Source organism: Ceratotherium simum, chromosome 16 (assembly GCF_057802395.1).
Source record: "Ceratotherium simum simum isolate JZ-2026a chromosome 16, ASM5780239v1, whole genome shotgun sequence".
In the NCBI taxonomy this organism is placed as follows: domain Eukaryota; kingdom Metazoa; phylum Chordata; class Mammalia; order Perissodactyla; family Rhinocerotidae; genus Ceratotherium; species Ceratotherium simum.
The window spans coordinates 50,818,712-50,837,810 of NC_141915.1; the positions used below are offsets into that span (position 1 = coordinate 50,818,712).

The 19,099-nt window shown below is 35.7% G+C and overlaps 1 pseudogene; it reads right to left on the bottom strand.

Moving 5' to 3' along the window:
• The window catches only part of LOC106802210 (ATP-binding cassette sub-family A member 10-like), a 50,928-nt pseudogene that overhangs the window by 3,087 nt on the left and 28,742 nt on the right, over positions 1 to 19,099 (bottom strand).

The following is a 19,099-nucleotide window of genomic DNA, read 5'->3' on the forward strand; positions in this document are numbered from 1 at the left end:
AAGTCCTACCTTAATGTCATTTCCTCATTTATTTGTATTTTTATTTCCTTAATATCCTGCCCCCAAAACATTGGAAGCACTATATGAACCTTGTCTACTCATTGACTACTCCGTACATAGTCTCCAGCGCATAGTAGGAGCTGAATAAATACTATTTTAAAAAATGAATAGAAGTAGTACGTAGGAGCACCCTGTATGTATTTCAATTAAATTCATCCTCATTCTGCTATTCACATGGGTTTGGTTAACCTTGCTTGTAACTCATAGCTGACCACGTACAACTTTAAAAGAACCATATCAATTAATTTAGAATAGAGTCAATCTTTCTGAAGCATGTGAGTCTGCTTAATTGAGCTCATGATGCAATTTTATATTTGGTAAAACGCTATGGTTGATACAGAATTTTCATTATTTAAAAAAACATTAAATTGATGGTTTAGTTCATTTGTACTTTGTTTCTAACCTCTAAGCTATTCCACCATTTACACACACGTGTATACACACACACACTCTCTCTGTTCGCCTTCTCTGAGGTATGAAACACTCACTGAAAATAACTTTTCAATTGCAATCCTTTATCCATACATCCTAGTGACCCCCAAACAACTCATTCTGTAATCAACAAGCCAGCTCAATCTTTCTCTTCCTGTCTAGACTAGGTCAAGACTATATGATGTGGGCTGGAAAACCCCTACACCTGTTACCCCAGCCAAAAAACCTCCTTCACCTTTCCTGCGGAGCAGCCTGTGGAAACAGCTTCAGAATCTCTGCGTGGAGGGGTTCCACCTGAGTGGGTTCCTTCATTTTTACTTCTAGTAAATAATCTTTACCAAACTTGCTTTTCAGATGTTGAATGGAACCAATACACCTAATCCAGGGAGGAGAAAGAAGAGGTGAAGGAAAAATACTTGTCTCAATTTCTTCCTCAATTGCAAATACAGAGGAAGGTGCTGGATCACAGATCAAGTTGCTGAAGAGCATCAGCTGTTCACAGTGAACCCAAATGCTCTCTTCAAGAACGTGGGGTCAGGTGCTGGCTCCCCATAGGCTCCAATCTCAGCCTTCCGGACACCGTGATGGCCAGCCGGTCACACACGGCCTCAGCCTCTGCCATGTAATGAGGGGTCAGGAGGGCCCCCCTCTCCGTGTTTCTAAAGGTGGCCCAAACTGCCTGCCTAAAGATAAAGTAAGGAATTGTTTGCATTTAGAAAGTAATTTGAAAAAACAGATGAATGGGAATAAGTATGAAGCCTAAATAGAAAATTTTATATTAGGTTATAAGAAAAAATCATTGCTCTAGAGAGAAAGAATAAATATTGTACTGCATTATGTAATTATGTTACCACATTAACAGGGTAGGAAATAGTAAAATAATGTTGGTTTAAAAAGAACAGTTTAAGTAAAGAGAAACACCACATTGTAGGATTTTCAATAACTGCAAAATAAAATGGAAGAAGCAAGAGGCAAGGCAAAGAGGAAGGCGAAGAGAAAGAAATACATTCTTTCTCTTAATACGACACCCCTCACCACACTTGCTTCTGCCCCTCGGGGTCCTCCCCGTGGACGGCTCGTCCAGAAGCACCACCCACGCGTTTCCCAGGATGCTCAGCGCGAAGCGCAGCTGGAAGGAGAGGAACAGCGCGTCTGGCTGGGATCTGCGGGGTGCGCAGAGTGACACTGAGCCCCGCCCCTGCCTTCCTCTTCATTCCCTCTGATGAGGCCTTCACCGGGAGCTTCAGCTGGTCCTGCAGCGCGAGCGCATCCACCAACCTGACAAAAAAAATGATTATACATGAGGCACCTGTCCCTACCTGAAACAACCATATAGAACCCCAGCACTATCGATCTGAAAATAGTACACTTAAGGACCATTGTCACAAACACTAAATCTTATGGTTTGGTTCTTATTCAGATTTTCAATCATTTTATTTGCGTGAAAGTATAAAGATGTTGTTTAGGATCTCCTTTCCATATTCAATGAGGAAATGATATATCCCTCCCTTCCTCCAGCTGCCAAGTGTGAGGGAGGCTTCTCTCTGCACCAGGACACACTCAGAGCAGCATCCTCTCTGCTCAGTCCTTTCACTGCCGCGTACAACTCCAGGTGTTCTTTTACCATGAGACTGGGCCACAGGGAGCTCTCCTGAGGACAGAACCCCCAAAACTTGAGGATACCATCTTCCCATGGCCTCACCGACGCTCTGCAGCCTCCTAAAACCACCTACAGGGAACAATGAATGTCAGATCCACAGCCGGCTTATGCTCCAATCCTCCATGGAGTAGCCATTAAGAGGCAGTATTTTTTGAGCATGCGAGAGATATTTTACAAATTCTTTCATCTATTTATTCATTTTTTACAAAATCATGGAATTCACAAAGGAATAATATAAGGATGCCATTGATACTTAAAATGAAATTTCCCCTGGCAATACACTTGTTCCTTTACATGCCACATACCACTCCTGCAGTGGCCTCTGTGTCCCCAGTTATCATTTAAATAGAAGTACTTTTGCCACCTCCATCGTGTCCCAGCAATCCCAAAACTTCACCTGGAAGAAAGAGTCACCATCAATATTTGTACTTGAAAGGTTGACTAGCCCAAATTCATTTAGCTCAGAAACATTTCGAAACAAAATAACATTTTCAAACAGCACCTTTATTTCTTATATGACAATGTTAGTGGAAAGACTTTGGATTTACAGCAGAATAATTTGGTCTTTCTGATTCAGGATTGGGTTTCTTGCCGTTTGAATTCGGACAGGATTTTGAAGTAGAAAAGGTTTCTCTGCTGACGTGTCAAATATTTTTATAATTACACTTAACCAAGATACATGAATAGTCTCAAAGAAGGGAAAGTTATCCCCTTCATCGTCCTAAATGTAGAGAATAAGGAACATTCTAATAAAGGGAACACTATCCAAACCTTTGTTAACACAGAAGGAAACATTCCTAATGGCTATTTTCTTCTTTCTTGTTGTAAAGCAACTTTTCTTTTTCTCTTTATATTCCTTGTGTAAACAGCTTGCCATTAGGACTGGTTTCTGGAAAACATGACAAAGCAAGATTTTCCTGTTAAATTTTGTGCACTCGTGTTTTACCTTTGATTTCCTAACCTATGAATCTAATCAGATTTGTGTGAGTGGTAAGTCAGCCTCTTTCTTCAAATAAAATGCCCAAACGTACGTTCATTAATGAAGACTACTTTATCAACTACTGCTAAAACTAATTCCCAATCAAAAATATTCCCTTTGCATTGTGCTGAGCATCTACCTTGCCCTTTGCACTAATTTCATTTCTAGTGCATTTCTTATTGATTTTCACATAGTGTAAATTCACTTGCTTTTTTTATATGCTATTTACAGTTATTAATATTACAATCTCAATATAATGCAAAATGAAATTGAAACTCTTGCAAAAAAATGTGGGATTTTTATTAAAGTGGATAAAAATATCACAGAACTTCTTGAATTGTACTGATGAAGGAAAACCTGGCAGATTAAGACCCACAAAAAGCTAAGGAAGAGAAAATCATAAGAGTGATGATAGAATAAATACTTCAAAAGATAATGATTTGGATATGATCTACAAATGGAATTGTTACAGAAACAAAAGTAAATTGTCAAACTAAAAACCAACAGTTCCTCAGCTCTACAGGACAAGCTAACTATCTCAGTATTTCACGAAGGGTCCAGTCACTTGTGTTCACCTCATCCAAGTTTGGAGTAGTGAATGCCTTTTCACTCTTACAGCTTGAATATCTTCATCTTTTTCTTCTAGCTCTTCTGGACTTGGATGATTTTCCCTACTTCTTGGAGAGATTCTACAGAGAAAATAAAATAGAAAAATGCAATCCTAGCTGCACAACAAATATTAAGAGAATGTAAGCTTCTATAATTAAATTATTATCCTTTGCTTTAAAAGAATATAAAATGGGGCCTGGCCCGGTGGTGTAGCAGTTAAGTTCACACGCTTCACTTTGGCGGCCCAAGGTTCACAGGTTCCCACTCCTGGGTGCAGACCAACCCACTGCTTGTCCAGCCATGCTGTGGCGGTGTCCCATATAAAGTAGAGGAAGATGGACACAGATGTTAGCCCAGTGCCGATCTTCCTCAGCAAAAAGAGGAGGATTGGAATCGGATGTTAGCTCAGGACTAATCTTCCTCACACAAAAAAAAGGAGGTTAAATGATTAATTTACTACCTATAAGATTCCCCTTAACAGCAATAACCCCTCCAGTAGCCAAGTCCCTTGAAATTCTCTTTGTTTCTTCTCTTTAAAAGCTTTATCCCATCTGTCATCTAGCTCTCTAAATTCTCTCAAATGTAGACTTATCAGTCTTTTTTAGTCAGTTGCCATCCAGATCACCATCACATTACATCAAAATGATCACCATAATTGGCTTCTTTTGCCTTTTCAAAACATTTCACACACTGGGACCTATACTTGCCAAAAGCAGGAGAAAAACAAGCTTTGGTGCTTAACCACTGCTTATGGAGATGCACGGGACAAAAACTCAGCTTGCGTAAAATCAATAAGACTTATGATTTAGACTATGTATCCCTGCATTCAATCTAGTCCTGTTTTGTTTTGTTTCAGAATAACACTGTCCAATGGGCCTAGCCGAGAGTTGGATAGTAAATCTGTCCTAATAAATTGATGTTAAATGTACCGCCATAAACATTAAATATTTAAGTTACATTCAGAAGTTAGTGTTCTCCCTACTGAAAACTGGATCTTTCCCATTGTTTCTTTTCCATACTTCGTTTCCAGACACCTTATAACAAAAAGGAAAATGACACTCTGAAGGTACGGCTAAAGGCAAGGAAAGATAATTAGAATGAGCATCATCATGGGGTTCAAACTCAGCGGATAATATTTTCCTTTTGTCGTAGAAGATTTGACCGTTTTCCTATAAATTTGACAAAAATCTTATAAAATACTTCTCACATGGAGAAGTTTATCCAAACCAACCCTCCCACTGAAAAAAACTAAAAATCCTGGATTAAATTGTTTTTAAAAAATTTAAAGCATAGACAACCTGACAAATAGTAAGGCCTTTTTAAGTGACAGTAGGAGGGAGGCGTGGCATCAAAGCAACTCTTTTCCTGGAGTTATTCTCCAAACCCTGGAACTCTCAAACTTCAATTTTCATGTCCAGGAGCAGAAGACAGAGGAAAGTATACAAATAGAGAGTTTTCTCCAAGCAAGGAGGAGAATAGGTGATCCTTTCCCTAATAAAGCATGGACCTCATAGGGTTATACTCTTAGTGAAGGGTGAAAAGAACACCCAGGAGATTTCTAAGACAGTTGCTGTGGGTGGTGACCATGGAGAGTGAAGGTGGAAATGGAAGCCAGCCTTTGCACAGATTTGTAGCCCAAATTCACATCACCTGAATGGTCCAAAGAACCTCAAGCCTAGAATGTAACTGAAAGCAGTATCAGACTAGAAGCCTCCCTAAGAACTTGGCAGAAGCAAACAAAGTGAAATAGATATCCCAGAAACAGACCCTGCATCTATGGGGATTTTATATATGAACAGAAGTGGCTCTGAATATCAATGAGAAAAGCACACACTTTTCCATAAATAGTACTGGGACAATTGGGTCTCCTTAAAGACAGAAATAAAATAGGACCCTTACCTCACAATACAGAAAAAAATCAATTTTAGATGATTAGAGACATAAATATGAAAGGAAAATATAAATCTTTTAGAAGACAATATAAAAGAATATTTTCATGGCCTCAAGGAGGGAAGGATTTGTTAAACATTATGAAATATGAAATAAAATGCATTAATTATCTTAATAGATATAGTAAAAAAATCTTTGACTATTCTTAATGCACACAGCCTTTGAAAAAATTCAAGATTCATTCTTGATAAATCCGAAAAGCAAAAAACAGAAGACTAAAACCTCTAGTAAAGTAGAAATTGAGAGAATTAAGATAAATAGTTGATACTTTAAACAAACAGTTAATATAATGCTAATGGTAAGCACTAAGAACGTCCTCAGTAAAATCATAAACAATGTAAGGATGACTGCTAGCAACAGTATTAGTTGATTTTTTTTTAGAGATTCAAGCCAATATCATGAGGCAAGAATATATAATACAGTACATATTTTCAAAAATATATATAATTATTTCAATATAATGTTGTTCAACTATAAAATACAAGATAAGTATCTGAAAAAAGACTGGAAACAATAAGAAAATTCAGCAAAGTAAACAAATACAAGATAACTACACAAAAATCCTATACTCCATTAAGAACTAATTAGAATATACAGTGAAAAAATTTTAATGGCTAAAGGTATAAATAAATAAGTGTACACAGGAATAAACTGAACCAGAAATGTGCAAAAGTGAAATAAAATAAAAATATAAAATAAAAGTATTAAAGTATATAAAATAAATCTTAAATGCAGAAAAATATTTAAAAATCAATATTTTGAACTAATAAATTATGCTGTAATGAATTGGACATTTAAAACAATGTCCACAAAAATCTACATACCACTTTCTGGCACTTGACTACTCAATTCTATGTGAAAACAGTCAGAAAATTTTTGAAAAACGAGAATGAAGAGGGGGTACTTATCAGTTCAGATTAAGCAAAATATACAAAACTACAGTAATTAAAACAATGTGGTCCTGGCACTGATATAAACAAATGGATCAATGGAGTAAAGAGAATATCAACAGAATTAGATCCATATGCATAAGCAAATTCAATACTGATAAAGATGCTATTTAATTTCAGAAAGCATAAAATGGAGTATTCAAAAATGGCATTGAGATAACTGAACGCCCATTTTGGGGAGAAGTTAAATTAAAATGTTATTCTCTATCATATAACAAACCATAAAAAATATCCAGAGGGTTAAACATTTAAGTATGTAAAAAGAAGAGCAAACATTATGAAACAGGAAAGAGTGAGCCATACTCAGGAAAAAAATCAGTCAGTAGTCTCCAAGTATTACCAGATTTTGGATTTTGCAGTCAAAGACTTAAAAAGAAGCTATTGTAAGTTTGCCCATTGACCCAAAGAAAATCATGTTTAAAAAATTAAAAGTATGACTCATCAAAGAGAGACTTTCCATAATTGATCTGAAAAGCAGAGAAAAAAAGATGAAAGATAAATGAACAAAGCCTTAAAGAAGTGGGAGACATGAAACATGCCAATACACATGTCATAAGAATCCCAGAATAGTGGGAGAGAAAGAAAGGGCAGAAAAAATATTTGAAGAAATAATGGCCAAAGACTCCTAAAACTTGATGAAAAACAATCTACACATCTGAGAAGCTCAACAAACCTTAAGTAGGATAACTATAAAAAGATCCACACCTAGACAGATTATAGTCAAACTGTTGAAAACCAAAGACAAAGAGAAAATCTTGACAGCAGTAAGAGATAAAGAACTCATCACTTAGAAAGGAGTATCAATACAATTAATGGCTGACTTCTCTTCAGAAACAATGGAGGCCAGAGGAAACTGGAATGACATATTCAAAGAGCTTTCAAAAGCTGAAAAGAAAATCACCCAAGAATTCTATATCTAGTAAAACTATCCTTTAATGTTAAAGGTGAAATAAAAGCATTCTCAGACTGTTTTGTTCCAAATTGACTTAGGTGGCCATCACTATACTGTGAGAGAGAAAGAGAATAAAGAAATACATCAGGTACAAAACTTATATCTGCAAATAGACCAATGGAATAGAATAGAGATCCCATAAATAAACCCTCACATATATTGTCAAATTAACTTCAACAAGGGTGCCACTACCACTCAATGGGGAATGGACAGTCTCTTCAACTAATGGAGTTGGGAAAACTGGATATCCACATGCAAAAGAATGAAGTTGGACCTTTATCTTACACTATGTACAAAAATTAACTCAAAATGGATTAAAATTCTAAATCTAAGATCCAAAACTGTAAAACTCCTAGAAAAAAATACGGAAAAAGTTTCATGGCATTGGACTTGACAATGATTTCTTGAATATGAAACCAAAAGCATGGGCAAAAATAGACAAATGGGACTACATCAAACTTAAAAACTTTTGTGCATCAAAGGACACAATCAACAGAGTGAAAAAGCAACCTATAGAATGGAAAAATATTTGCAAATCATATATCTGATAAGGGGTTAATAACTAGAATACATAAAGAACTCCTACAACTCAACAACAAAAAAATCAAATAACCCAATTAAAAAATGAGCAAAGGACTCAGATAAACATTTGTCCAAAGATGATATACAAATGGCCTACAAGCATATAAAAAGATGCTCAACATTACTAATCACCAGAGAAATGTAAATCAAAACCACAATGAGATACCACTTCATAACCATTAGGATGGCTACTATCAAAAACATGGAAAATAACAAGTATTGGCGAGGATGTGGAGAAATCAGAACCCTTGGCACTGCCGGTGAAAATGTAAAATGGTGAAACCACTATGGAAAACAGGACAGAGGGTCCTCAAAAAATTAAAAATAGAATTACCATATGATTCAGCAATCCTATTTGTGGGTATATATCCAAAAGAATTGAAAGCAAGGTCTCAAAGAGATATTTGCACATCCATGTTCATAGTAGAACTATTGACAATAGCCAAGAAGTAGAAGCAACCCAAATGTCCATCGACAGATGAATGGATAAATAAAATGTGGTACATACATACAATGGAATATAATTCAGCCTTAAAAAGGAAGGAAATCCTGTCATATGCTTCAACACGGATGAAACTTGAGGACATTAAATGAAATAAGCCAGTCACAAAAAGACAAATACTATATGATTCCACTTATATTCGTGTCAAGAGTAGTCAAATTTATAGAAACAGAAAGTAGAATGGTGTTACCAGGGGCTGGGGGGAGGGAGAAAAGGGGAGTGGTTGTTTAATAGGTATAGAGTTACCCATTTTCAATATGAAAATGTTCTGGAGATCTGTTCACAACAATGTGAATATACTTAACACTATTGAACTATACACTTAAAAATGGTTATAATGGTAAATTTTATGTTATGTATTTTTTTAATCATAATTTTAAAAAGCTGAAAAAAATTTACATCTAAAAAAACCTGCAGTTGTTTTTACAACCACATATAACTGACTAAAAACAGGTAGACAAAGAGCCATGAAGCATATGGTAGGAAGTCATGCAAGCCACTTCTAGGGCTGACCCTTAGTATCCCATGCAATGTTCCAACCTCTTCACCTTCAGAGGCAACTCTGGAGATTAAGAGTTTCAGATGACATAGCTACAAAATGGAAGAGGGTCACATAACCCACCTTGGACTTTATGTGAGTGAAAAATAAATCTCTATTGTCTTAAGCCTTGGAGGTTCCAGGGTTTGTTTGTGGTGTTAGCCAGAGTTGCAAATTTTAATGAATATATGTCCCAATCAAACAATTGTATAACTTTAGTATTTATTAATGGTCAGTTAAAAATGACTGTACATGGAACATCTCCACATACATTGACAAAATAGGAAAAATATACATTCAATACACAAAGACCTGTGTGAAAATGTATATAAATTTATAAAAATTTAGGAAATTTCCTCCTTTGATAATCTGCTGTTCTGCCATTAAGAGAAAAAAAGAAGCCTGTAAGCCCTTGTTTCCCGCTTCTGCCCGTTACCATAACACACAGAAACATTTGTACTTTGTGTCCGTATTTTTTCCCAGTATAAAACTCCACTTAATTTTCCCCTTTTTTTCATTATTCAAATTAACTTATCTTTTTATCTGTATTTAAATGATTTTTAGTCACAAAACATCTGTGATATTTCTTATAAACCACCTCAAACTGTCTTTGGATATATATACATCTCATATCGACAATGTATATCATAATAATAGCAATAAAGTCTTTAGAATTTCTGGTATATATTATACTATCGATGACTTTACATAGAAAAATACCTTTAGGTTTTACTGCCATTATATTTGAATGTAGAACACAGTAAGAGCAGGTATTTTTAGGATATTTCAATTTCCCACTCTTTGAATAAGATCAAATATATCACACTGTTATGAATCCTATGCAATCAATCCTATTGCACTCCAAAAGCAATTTATTGACACTAAGTGGTATGCCGTCAATGAGCACAGTTATGTCACATCTTCCATGCAGTCCTATATTTTAGGAAAAGATAGACTTAAGCACAATAGGAATTTCAGATATTTATCAAAATTGAAATGGGAAACTTCTACCTTATGATAAGACTGATTCTGCCCAAGACAGTATGTTTTGTAACAATGGAAAAGTTCAGGTTCTTTCTCATAACCCCTCTTGGAAGTCATAAACCAAGGTTTTGCTTCCTACTGCATTTCTAAATAGATTTACCCACTTTCCTATGGGTGTGAATACTGGTCTCAATGAATTTGACAACTTTCATCTTTATACAGTTTTAAAATCTTATTTTCATGATTTATCAGCATTGAATAATTTCTAAATTTTACAGGAGGTACCTGTTCCAACACAGGGCAAAGATTTTATTAATGGGCTACGTGGTCAAGCCCACTGACACAGTAGGTAATATTGCTTGCTTCTATCAAAAATGTGAAAAATCCAAAGTGTACAAAGGTATTAAAATCATGCATAAAATTAAGCTGAAATTTCCAGATTGAGTTGATATCAGGATAATTAATATAAATATTGAGATCTAGAAGAAAAAAATCCAGATGTATTATAATTTTCTCAGTTATATTTCATATTTTAAGATATTTTCTATGAATAATCTGTTTTCCTAGGAGATATTCTCACTTTCAATTTTCACCTCATTTACACCAATATTGTTAGGATTTCCTCTTTAGGAAGCACCAAACTATCATTACAACTGAAACCTAGGATTACAATAAGGTCTGACATACATATCTAAAAGAATTGCACTACCACGTATGGATAGAAGCAACAATAAAAGAAAGAGATGTAACATTATTTACTTTGTTTCTTACCATAAATCCTCATATGCTTTCAGCACCAGGATATAGTTAAGAATTAACAGATGATATGACTTGATGATATGATATCAGTTAACTGACATTAACCAATTAACTTAAAAGGTAAAAGGACAAAATAAATTTTGAACTGGATATTTATTGCCATATTTAAGCAACAGGAGAAATACGAGAATTATCCATTCTGATATCTAAGGTAGGGCTATTGAAAGGCTTAAAACATCCCCAGAGGAAAATAATATGGATAGAGCACTGTACAGGGCAGCCCCTATCCCCACTCAGACTACTTCAGTAGTTTCCTAAGTGGACCCCCTGCCTCCAGTTCTCCTTCCATTACAAATCTATGAGACATTCCAAATAATATATATTTCGAATTGAATATGAATCTCTTTCTTTTATATATTCCATTGAACGTAAGCCCCTTGATTGCAGAGACTTTGTTGTGGTCAAGCAAGGTGTCTGGTATGTGCCGGGGAAATACAATAAATATTAATTAATTAATTAATATTGGGAAAGACAAAGAATAAGAATTTCTATTTTTATGTTTTTATTCCTTAAATAATCAAAAAAGATTCATATTGAGAGTCCAATTTATGCAAAACATTCTGTTAAATGGCATTGTAGTCAGTGTGGTTATAGGAATAACAAGAGGAGGAAGAGGAAGAAAAGGATAGAAACGCCTACTGTGTACCTATTGAGCATTTGCTATTTACCAAGTACTTTGATGAGCGATTTACCAGCACTGTGATAGTCAATGCTCTTTAAAAAACTCAATCCTAACCCAGATCAAGGATTCAAATCTGGGTCTGTCTGACTCCAGAGGCCAAATTCTTAACAACTATACTTTGTTACAAGAAGATATTGTATGTGTCAACTGTCCATACATCAAGCCAATGTATAATGTGTTGGGTACCCAGAAGTTACACATATGAAACAGACAATAGTACAAAAAAGCATATAAATAACACTTCTTCCACAAGCACAGGAATCATTTTCTGAAGGAAAACACAATATAAATTGAAATAATCTGAGGGTGCGTCAGCTTATTTTATAACCTTGTATCAGATTCTCCTCGAAGATTTACTGGCCATAGCATTTATAATTATTAAAGGTGTTGCTTTAACAAAAATATGCAGCAATATATCTTCAGTCTCATAGAAATTGAAGTTAAACTTTCTAATTTTAACGATGCAATGAAAGAACTTATCTTTGACCACCCTACTTCCTTCCTCTCATTCCTTTTTGTCATTATCTTACTGCACAAATCAGCCTATCTATCTTGTCTTTTCCATCAGAAAAAATAAAAAGAAGCCTTCCATTAACTCTTCCTTCTGGCAAGCAACAACAATACATTTTAAGGAGTAGTAAAACACTTTCTGTTTCTACTTCCCCATTCTATATTTACTCTTCTATCTGCTGTAAACCAGATTCTACATTCACTGCTTTATAAAACTGTAGTATTAAAAGTTAGTTCTGGACTTCTGTATGTAGAAATACGGAGGAACAGATACCCTAAAGGATCTTACCCACACCATACGATTAAATTTGGGGAAGTTAACAAATGTCCTTTAAGTGTACTACCCGTCTCAGGAAAAAAGTGAAGGAATTCTTCAAGGGCAAAAACAAAGCCTGAAACCTGACTTGGTTATGTAAACACTAAATCTGAGAGACCTGGGAACAAATGCCCATTCCAGTGCAGGGATCAGGAGGCTAAGACTCAGGCCCTACTTAAGGTCGTTCCTTGCAAATACCTTCAGGGAAATGAAATGAAACCCTCTTTATGGGTGTTCCTTGCAAATACCACATTAGTGCATGACACTAAGATGGCTTATGCAATCCTAGGTGGGTTCTACACTGCACTTCTCACAAAAGTAATTGAAAATTCTTTTGGGATGAAAATATGTCCAATTTAGGATCTTGGGAGTTCTATACTTAAAGGTTAACCAAATATGAGCTCCCAACAAAAAAAATTATCAAACATACAAGGCAACAAGACACAATAAGTGTGAATCAAGAGGGGGAAAAAACAATAAATTAAAACTATCTGGGGGCCGGCCCTGTGGCATAGTGGTTAGTTTCAGTGCACTCTGCTTCAGTGGCCCAGGTTCACAGGTTTGGATCCCAGGCACAGACCTACACCACTCATCAGCCATGCTGTGGCAGCGACCCACATACAAAAGGGAGGAGGACTGGCACAGATGTTAGCTCAGGGCTAATCTTCCTCAAGCAAAAAAAGAGGAAGATTGGCAACAGATGTTAGCTCAGGGCGAGTCTTCTTTAGGAAAAAAAAAAAAAACTATCTGAAGACTTTAGGTTAGAATTGCCAAATAACAAATACTATTTTAATTAAATGTATGAAGAAATCAAATGTGGAATAAAAAATACAATCAAGTAACAAAAGACTATGAGGAACAACTGGGCATACCTGAAATAGAGTTTTGGAAAACAAAATTGAAATTTTTAAAATCTCAAGGATTAAAGATAACTTAGACACAACTGAGTGAAAAAATAAGTGACTTGGAAGAAAAGTCTAAGCATTTCCCAGAACGTGGCAAGGACAAAAGACATGAAAAATTTTAACAAAATGTTAAGAGATGTGGAGAATAGACTGCGAATAACTAACAGCAAGACTATCTCAGTAGAGTCCAGGGAGCAAAGAATAAATATTTTATTCTTACTTTAGTAAGAGAGGAAATACTTGAAGAGATAATTGACTGAGAATTTTCCTGAACTAATATAAGAAATTAATTCACAGATCCAGGCAGTACAATTCATATTTTAAAAAAGATAAATAAAAAGAAATCCACATCTAGAAACATTGTAATGAAAAGAAAGACACTAAAGTCAAAGATCTTAAAAGCAGGCAAAGACAGATCCTCTACAAAGGAATCAGAATTGGACGGAGAGACGACATCTCAATAATAAAAATGTAAGCAAGAAGATAGTGAATTTTCAAAGTGATGACAGAAAATAATTGTCAACCAAGAAATGCATATGCAGTAAGAATAAAAGAGAAAAAAGGTAATAAAAATTGCAAAAGTGTATAGCTAACTGACCCTCATAAAGAATATATAAATACATTATAGGAAGAAAAAAATGACAGAGAAAGAAGACTAAGCTCCCAGTGTAAATGGTGCACAAATAAATGGATGAAAAAAATTTACAAATCTTTTTTAAGTTCTTAATAATAGTAATGTTTATTTGTGGGATGGAAAAAAGAGAGAACCAAAACATTAGAAAAGAGCATGTAAGTAGGAGGAGCAAATTACTGATGATAAAGTTTCCAAAATACAGTGTTGAAAGTAATTAGGATGTTGATTAACTTTAGGCTTTGTTAAGTTTAGCATAAAAAAAAAAAAAAAATCAAGGGCGTTATGGGCTGAATTGAGTCTCCAAAATTCATATGTTGAAATCCAACCCCAGTAGCTCAGCATGTGACTGTATTTGGAGATAGGGTTTTTAAAGTGGTAATTAAGATTAAAGGAAGTCGCTGGGGTGGGCCCTAACCCAATATGACTGTTGTCTGATAAGAAGAGGAACTTTAGAGACAGACACACACAAAAGACCATGTGAAGATAGCCATCTGTAAGCCAAAGAGAGAGGCCTCATAAGAAACAACTCTGTGGACACCTTGATCTCGGACTTTTACTCCAGAATTGTAGAAAGTAAGTTTTTGTTGTTTAAGCCACCCAATTCGTGGTACTTTATTATGGCAGCTCTAGAAAACTAAAACAAAGAGTAACCACCAAAGTAATAAAATATGGTTTATGACTTCCAAACCAAAAGGGAGCAAAACATAGAATAAAAGAAAACAAATTCTGGGCCACCCCATGGTGCAGCGGTTAAGTGTGCGTGCTCGGCTGCTGGCAGGCCAGGGTTCCGATCCTGGGCACCCACCGACGCACCGTTTGTCAAGCTATGCTGTGGCGGCGAACCATATAAAGTGGGGGAAGATGGGCATGGATGTTAGCGCAGGGCCAGTCTTCCTCAGCAAAAAAAGAGGAGGATTGGCGTGGATGCTAGCTCAGGGCTAATCTTCCTCACAAAAAAAAACAAAACAAAACAAAACAAATTCAATCAAGAAAAGAAAAGGGCAAGAAAGAGGAGAAACTATATGACGTATATCACAAATATAAAGCACAAAGTAAAATGAGATAAACAAGTTCAAGTATATTAGCAATCACAATAAACTCTAATTAAAGGCAGAGATTGTCAGACTATTAAAAAACAACAACAAATAAAATACAACTAGATTCGCTTTACAAGAGACACACATTAAAGCATAAGGACACTTGAAAGGTCGAAAGTAAACACATGGCAAAAAAGATTTATCAGGAAAATACTAAATAAAAGAAATCTTGTGTGCCTATATTAATATTTGGCACATTTGACTTTATAACCAAAAGCCATTATTAGAATAAATAGGATCTCTACATAATAATTCCAGATTTGAATGCACTCAACAAAATAGTGTCAAAATATATAAAGCAAAATTGATTAAAATAAAGGAACAAACTGACAAATCTACCTTTATATTGGGATGCATCAGGAAAAAACCCAACAGAACAAGGACTATTCCAATAGTTAATGGGGCATTACCTTTTCATGACATTTGACCACCATACACAACCACTTATAAAACTGGCCCAAAGAATAATGTGATTAAGTATCACAGCCTCAGAATTAGAGGCTGAGAAGCAATTTAATATCTTTTAGGATTTTTGCTGATATATTTAATTCACAAATGGTTATATTTGTGACATTCCAGTGCATACTAAATCCAACCTTTGGATATTACCCACAAAGACCAGCCAATGTAACTATAATAGCCTCAGAGAAGTAAGACTTTGGTCTCTTTACCCTAATTCCTCCTGATAATGTAGAAGAGAAAGGAGAATCCAGAAAAGAGGAAGAGTAAAAAAATAGACCTTGTTCCCTTTCTCATCACTGCTTCCCAAACTAAGGGCATGCCTGAAATGGGGGTGGAGAGAGAACTTTACATTATGAGATAAAAATTATGATTTGGACTTGACTGGGCTTTTATTTTTAGTTTCAAAAGTGAATCTTAATTAACAAAATGAGACTATTTTAATATCTGACATGATCAGAAAGCTATGGTGTCTGCTCAAGATGTCAACAAGGCATGGAGAAGGAGACACAGTAGAGCATGCCTAAAGTAATCGATTTATTCATAAATATATCAATGTATCAATATATCAATAATGTCAATTTATTAAGAAACTTAAATATTTTTTGTTCGATTATGTTATTGGTCAATATGGCCACCTATCATGCATTTTTTTTTTAAATAAGGAGAACTATTCAGGAGGAAAACCTCACTGAGAGGCTTGCATTCAGGTCTGATTCTTTAAGTTTTTCCCACTCTGTAAAATGAGGAGACTGTCCCAAATGATCTAGTCTATCAGCTGCGACCTGCCAGGATTTCTACAGATATTTTGTTTCTTTCCAAAGAAACAGAGGTGTAAAAGAGAAACCTCAAAGAACAGATGGAAAATAGGAGAAAGAAAATGAGCAAAAAATACTTGAAACCATGAACATGGTCCAACAATAATGGAAGTACAAAAGAAGTAACTCCATTCTCTTCTAAGTAAAGTGTTTGTACTTAACTTTGCATTTTTAAAAATGAACTTTAAGAAAATTTAATATAAATATGCATATGGATAGATAGATAGATAGACAGACAGACAGACAGACAGACAGATAGATAGATACTTACAATAAGAAAGCCAAGAGAGCAAAAGCCGTTACTTTTTCTCCCCTTGCGAAAGATGAATGAAATCACATATGTAGGGGCCGGCCCTGTGGCTTGGTGGTTAAGTGCACGCGCTGCGATGCTGGTGGCCCAGGTTCGGATCCCGGGTGCACATCGAGGCACCACTTCTCCGTTCATCCTGAGGCCGAGTCCCACATACAGCAACTAGAAGGATGTGCAGCTACGACACACAACTATCCACTGGGGGTTTGGGGGGAAAAATAAAATAAATAAAATCTTTAAAAAAAAAAAAATCACATATGTGAAGAATATAAGAGAAGCTGCCTCACCAACGATGCAAACCACATGCAAACAATAGAATTAATAGCAAGATTAGAGATGGCAGGTCATGTATGGGACAGGGGGCAGGGAGAGAATCAGATCATAAAGCTGTCCAAGGCAATTTTCTTGCATATGCCTTTTGTTAATGACAAAATATTAATACAAATGAATTTTTGTTTTGATTCTTTTATTATATTTGGCCTGGGAAAAAAATTATCACTTACCAGAGCAAACATGAGTCCCAATGAAAGTGTGAAAATCGAAAACATGAAGCAGTGAATTAAATGTATGGAAAGAAGAATCAGGCAGTAATGGAATGCCCCCCAGAGCCTGTCCATACCACTATGCTGGAGGACAGAGGCCTGCAATCCGTAACTGAGACTGAGGTTTTTGCTGATAAAGAAATAGAAGGAATGCAATAGGGGTTGACATCTTAGGTAGAAAAAGATATTTTGTTTCTGTAAAATAATGTTTAATAAATTTTATTAAATAGCATGACGTTATAGCGGCAGCTAGTTCTTTTAGTCTATGTTGTTTTATATAGTGACTCTGAGCTTCAGTAACTTTCCAGCCCAGGTTTAGGGAAGTAGGCCTCCGGACAACTAAGACACCAATACTCTTCCAAAGAAAATAGTGTCTCTGTGACCGGAAAATAGCATCCTCCTAAGTATCTGACAAGCAGTGTGGGAAGGCACAGCCATTGGCTCAACAGGAAAAGTCTGACCCATTTGTGAAGCTGATTTACACTTTGTTGTAGATAGACTATACCATAAATTTTTGAAGGCTAGTATACAAAAGCGTAATTAAAAGTTTGGAAATGTGGTATATCTTATATTTCATGCTATGTTAAAAATACAAATTCCCTTTGGAATTGTGACACAACTACATGCAATCACAAAGGACCACATTTTCATCTCTGAAGTTGATTTAGTATGATTCCCTTTAAAGCTGAGGCAATTTTATTGTGTTGAGTAATGAACTTCCTGACCTCTCTGACATCCGATTAACCATTTACTAGAATCTATAATGAGATTAGGATAGGGTAATTTATACTTCAACATATTTTTCTTGAAGGGCAATCCTGTGTGTATAAGAAATTCTAATTCCTAAAGTCAGATAAAATCATTCTCTCTCCCCCCCCCTCCTCCTCCCTCTCCCACTGCCTCTGACTTGTAATCACTGATGCTGCTCATGTCGACATAAGAACAAACGCAGTTTGCAACAAACAAAAATACGGGCCATTCCAAAAAACCAATTCCCAGCATATGTCATCTTAGAAGTTCAAAACACACCTGTAAGCTATTGAAATTGTTACAAATCACACAATCAAACATAATTGTAAGGTATGTTTGGGGAAATTGTGAAAAACTCAAGATGAAAGCATATATCTGATTTAAAAAGCAAACAAAAAGAAAAGTAAGCATGTGTTGTTACCCTTAATGGCAGATTCCTTTCCCAAGAACAATGTGATATCAAAAGAAATTGAAATTTTTAATTTTAAATGCACATATTTAGAGGGCAGGAGCAGTTTCTCTTTCATTTGTCCCTAATAATTTTTTTGTGTGGGTGTGACGAAGATCAGCCCTGAGCTAACATCCATACCAATCCTCCCCTTGTTTTGGCTGAGGAAGATTGGCCCTGGGCTACCATCCATGCCCATCCTCCTCCACCTTACATGGGACGCCGCCACAGCATGGCCTGACAAGCAGTGCATCGGTGCGCACCCAGGATCCGAACCCGGGCCACCAGCAGCAGTACACGAGGCCAGCCCCCTGTACATAGTAATTTTTAAATGAAGACCAACACTCTTTGGAACTACATTTATAGCCTTTGAAGCACTGAGCTAAGTTGTCGTTTGCTCCCTATTTCCAAGTAGATGAATTATAAATAATAGCCTCTAAAACTCTAATAGTATTTGTCTTGAAGCTGTTCTTATGTTCTTGCTCCTACATACAAGATATAATTAGAAGGGAGCAAATCTTTCCTGCATAAATAATTTCTCGACTTCTAGAAATGTTTAAATTAAACAATCTTTAATTTATTACTGTTATAACAATAGACTTAAAAAAAAG